Raw genomic sequence first — 5,675 nt, forward strand, 5'->3', positions numbered from 1 at the left:
TCTAGTTAATGAAAATTACATTATTTAATATTATGGGTATTTTGCTAAATTGATTCTCATTCTCATTTATTTTGCCAAGTAAACACATCAATGGCATTTTAGCACATTCTCATTCCCATTTATTTTTGCCAAGTAAACATTGGAATCTTATTTCTATTCCTCATTCTCATTTCAGCCAATTCTCATTTCATGAAGTAAACGCACCATTAGACCTATGTTGGATCTAAGTAAAAGATTTAGTATAGGGACTCGGGCTTGAAATAAAAAGGTCTTGCTTTAGAATCTTAACAACTACAGGGGGAAATTAGATTGGAAAACATTTGACGGAGAGTTACATAATCTATGATGTTGAGGCATATAGTAATTATTTCTAGCTAAAGTTGATTGTTGGAATAACAATCTGTTTGCACATTACAGCTGACAAGATTTTTTTTTTTTTTAATTTTTTTTCCCTGCTGCTGGCTGCTTGGTTGAAAGCCTGAATTCGCTGCTGCGTTAATTCTCCATATGAAAGCTATCTTTTTTGGATTTCTAAGCCATCACATTACATAAAATAATGAACTAACAGCTTGGATGCTTTGTTCGTCCCTTTCCAACTAGCATTAAAATTGTCTTGTTCAACAGTTAGAACTCATTTCACATGATAGTAAGTATAATTGCCCTCGAAAAACTTGTGGGACCTAATTTAGCCATTCTATTGTAGGAAGGACTTGAATGCACAGTAAGAAAGACATACATCGATGCCATGGTAAATATCTCAATTCATTCATCCCTACAATTGTTTGGATATCTTTATGTTTGTATATGGTCAGAAAGCAAATTGTTCAGTGGATTTGTATATTTGTTGTCAGTTTCATCCTAAAATGTAGGGTTTTATATTTTCCTTATATTATCATGGGTGAAGCTATTTGCGCTCTAAAGTTTATTTTGAACACTTTAAATTTTAATAAAAATTTTATTACAAAAATTCCTATCACATGATAAATTACTATTAAGGAAATTCTTATAAATCAATATTATATAATTACTTTAAACACTCATATAACACACCTCCTTATTCAATATATAATCTTCATGACATAAATCCTTAAATTTTTATTTGAAATTAATACTTTGAAAAAAGTTTGAGCCTAAAATATGTGTGATGCTTTTTAATTTTTCCAAAATAAAATAAAAGTATGCCAAAAAAATCTTTTTTTTTTTATTTGCGGCTATTGGTGTTGTTCCTTCCCCTCCTCCCTTCCTTCTTAATTTATCAATTTTTTTTATTATATTCTCATTGCAAGTTATTTTGTGTGTGAAAATTCAATATTGCACATAAACAAATAAAAAATTAATAACTGTGATTGTTTTAAATAATTTATTTATAATTTGACTTGACTTTATTGTTGATTAACTATATTGTTGTAAGTATATGTTAAATCTTTTAAAATTAGGTGTAGTAATAGTTTTATCGGTGTTTTAAGTAAATAAAGTTTATTAATTTAAATAATTTGAGTAAGGATTTTTTTAGAATTTGAAAGAGTGTACAAAATAAAAATAATTTTTTTAAAAATACAAAGTAATAAAGTGTTTAAAATATGTTTTAGAGTGCTAAGCACTCTAAACTTGGTAACTCGGTCAACATCTTCTTCTTCTTCTTCTTCTTCTTCTTCTTCTTCTTCTTCTTCTTCTTCTTTGTGTCAGGTTGCAATTTGATATTTAATTATTATTGGGGTAATGAAAGTCCATACTTCTTGATCTTAAAAAATTTATAAGTGCAAAAATTGATATGGAATACATTCTTTAATTAATGAAAACTAATAAATAAAATTATTTTAAAATTTGACTAAATTCCATTGTTGCAAGTTATGCTATATTTATTAAAAACAATTCTTTGAGTGTGCTGAATATTTTTATTGGTGTTTTCAGTAAATTAATTTAAATGATTTAAGTAGTGATTTTTTTGGCATTTTAAAGAGTGTATAGAGTAAAAAATTAATTTTTCAAATTTCGTATATAAGTGTATAAAGTAATAAAGTATTTAGAGTAATTTTTAGAGTGTAAATAACCCCACCCTATTATTTATCTTCAAATATTATTGTTATCTTGTAGAGTATTTTGCTAGTCATTCTGCAGCCTTTCTTCCTCCCGCGGAGGCAGATTTGGGTTTGCTCTATATTCCTCACTCTCTATATACTGGAGAACCTCGGTCATATTCTGCATTAAATCAGCCACTTGTTGTGTGAGTGGTGGATGTGAACCATAATTACTACGCTACCTTCTTGGTGGACTAGGAACTGGGGGCAACTTGCTATTACGGTTGCGATAACTATGCTGACTCATGGTTATCGAGGGTTTGATGTGACCTTAATAACAGTTTTTTATACCTTCTCTACAGACGGCGCCAAACTGTTTGTGCATATTTCTAGTGAACTTAGTGAATTAATTTATATGGGGTGATATAACAAAAAGACACAAAGAATTAACGTAATTCGGCCTTTGGCCTACGTCCATGGGTAGAGAAAGATAAATATTTTATTAAGATCGCACTCACAACTTAACTCTCTCTCTTTTTGTTATTTTTTTTCGATGCCTTACACTATGAGAGACCTCTGCTTTTATAACATTCTATAGATAAAGTTCTTTTCTAACTTGAACTCTATTCAACTCCCCTCTATCCTCTAGGATTTTAATTACAAAATATTTCTATCTTTTCATAGGTTTTATCCATGTCAAACTCTATTTAATTTGCTTCTGGGCCAAACAATGTCCTTCTAACGTCTTTCAACAATAGCTCTTCTATTTGGACTTGGTTTTTCTTGTGTAGTCCATTATCTAAACTGGGTCAAGGGCTGTCTGGATCCATGACTTCTGTCATCCCTTTGCTCTTGCTCCCCATTCATGGGGAGCCTAATTCCTGCTTCTCATTTAATTTATGCTCTCTATTCTTGGGAAGTTTAATTCTTACTTCCCCATTCCTAGGGGAGCATGGTTCTGCTGCTTCTATTCTTGGGAGCCTTATTCCTACTCTCTATTCCTGAGGAGTCTAATTCCTTATAGGGAGCATAGTTCTACTTCTCCCATTCCTAGGAGCCTAATTCCTGCTCCCCATTTTCGGGGGAGCATAATTTTTTGAGCTCATTTATGGGGAATAATTCCTGCTCCCCATTTTTGGGAGAGCATATTTTCTGGAGCTCCATTCCTCAGAGTAGAATTCCTACCCCCCTTGGGGGTAAAATTCCTGCTCCCTATTCTTGGGGGGGCATATTTTCTGAGGCCCCATTCTTGGGGGTATAACTTTGGGACATTACTTTGTGCTTTATTGACTATTTTATATTTTCTACAACACTACCATAGGTCCTTTGGTCTAAGTAGTGGTTTGATTTGAAAATGTTGTTATTTTTTTCATAGATGCTCCAAATATAAGATTTATAGCTCTTAAAATTTTGTTATTTATAAACTTGATTTATAGCTCTTAAAATTTGCTATTTATAAACTTGTCATTCATATTCTCTAGAAATTCTTAAACTACACCTTTCCCAAGGATTTTTTTTTTGTTTTATACGAATGGTTATTTTTGTGCAAGATGAAAGATAACATGGATAAAGAATAAATAGTTGTAAATTATAGAGATTTATCCTTTGTCCATAAAATAATTTAATGAATGATTATTTTTTAATATAAATTATTCAATTAAAAGGCGGTACAAAGAGCATTTTTATGGTTTAAATATCCTCACCCTTCAATTGTTTCTTAGTAAGGGTAAAAATGAAAATTCCATATTCTATTAGAATTTTCATAATGATCAATAACGGACAATGATATTAGCATAAAAATTAAAATGTGCCGGACTTGAGTGTTAAAATTTAGAAATACTATTTGCTTAATTTAATTTTAAAAAGAGACATGAATTGTAGCTCAATTTGTTCCAAAAGAAAATTACAAAGAATATATTAAGCAAATAAATTTATAGATTGTATTTTTCTAACGACTTTTGTCTTCAGATAAATGATCATAATGTTGGTGGTCTGATCATTGGCGACCTGACAGTTGGGGAGTACGATGAGACTAGCAAATGGTTAGTCTTAGACCTAGGTCATTCACTCATTTTTGTACAGAATAGACCTAGGTCATTTTTTAGAATCATGTACTTAAGTTTTTCGTCGATTTGTACCTTTAAGGAAATTACATAAAACATTTTCTACATATCTTGGTAATTCTTATGGAGATGTGGACCTATGTCATTTCAAGCAAAGTGCTTTTTTGAGCTTATTGTTTTGGTAGGCTTTTGAGCTTTTTATAATTTCATATAACATATAGAAATATCAAATTTTAAAAATTTAGCATAGGCATTATATGTTGCGATTCAATGAATGATTTTTTTCTTTTACAATGAATGATTTTTTTCTTTTATATTTTTAACAAAGCATGATCAACGCAATCTAATTTAAGGAGCACAAATCAAAACAAGCATATTCGTTTGGCAAAAAGAAATTTTATTGGTTTATTAAAATAAAATCCCAAATGAGTCTAAAAACTACCAATAATCTTTTGAGAGAATGTAAAGCTCTTAAGAAAAATATTATAGCTGTTGATCCTGGATCTAAGTATATCGGCCTTGCATTAGCCAACTTCGAGCAAAATCCTATGGAAATGACACCATTGGCATATAATTTCTTTTCATATTATAGTAAATATTAGTTAGAGATAAAATATAAATTAATTATTCGTGTAACACTATTTTTTCAATATCGCAGACATATAACACAAACTACAAAAGAATAGAATCTCGAGCAACTCAGAGGATATGTAAGTTTATAACATTCTAACTATGAACATGTAGTAAAAGTCATACATTACAACAGAAAAGGACTTTAGTGATGAATACTTTTGCGTTGCTAAAAGTGCACATTTAGGGACGAACACTATTTTTTCACTAAAATGTATCATTTTTCTTTCATTTATTTATTATTACTTTTATTTCATTCTTTTATTCTCTCATTCCCTTACTTTTATTCTTTAATTTTATAATCTCTAAATGTATAATTCTCATTTTCTAATTTAATCTTTACTCTTTTTCTCTTTTATTTTGAACATGGTGTAATTTTTCTTTTTTTACTAATCTTATTTATTCTAACTTATATTATTATTAAATTTGTGTTTATTATGTTAACTAATTATTGTGTATTTATTTATAGGAAATATTGAAGACCAATTACATCAAGATGAAGAAAACTAAGAAATTTGTATTCAATTGTAACAATTTTCTTTCAAAAGACAGATATTAAAATTTGTAATTGTTTTTGTATTGTTCATCAATAAGAATAATTGTTTTTAAATTAATTAATTATGTTTTTATCATTATGGTGTTAATGGTCATTGTAATTTAGTATTAATAATAATAATAATAATAATAATAATAATAATAATATTTTAACAATAGTAATAATAAATAAATGAAAGAAAAATGATACCTTTAAGCGACAAAATAGTGTTCATCGTTAAATGTGCACTTTTAACGAAGCAAAAGTATACCATCGCTAAATGTGCACTTTTAGCAACACACAAAAGTATTTGTTGTTAAAGCCCTTTTTGTTGTAGTGTATGACTTTTACTACATATTCATAGTTACAATATTATAAACTTACATACCCTCTGAGTTGCTCGAGATCCTGATCTTTTGTAGTTTGTAT

Source organism: Citrus clementina, unplaced genomic scaffold (genome assembly GCF_000493195.1).
Source record: "Citrus clementina cultivar Clemenules unplaced genomic scaffold, Citrus_clementina_v1.0 scaffold_2, whole genome shotgun sequence".
Classification (NCBI taxonomy): domain Eukaryota; kingdom Viridiplantae; phylum Streptophyta; class Magnoliopsida; order Sapindales; family Rutaceae; genus Citrus; species Citrus x clementina.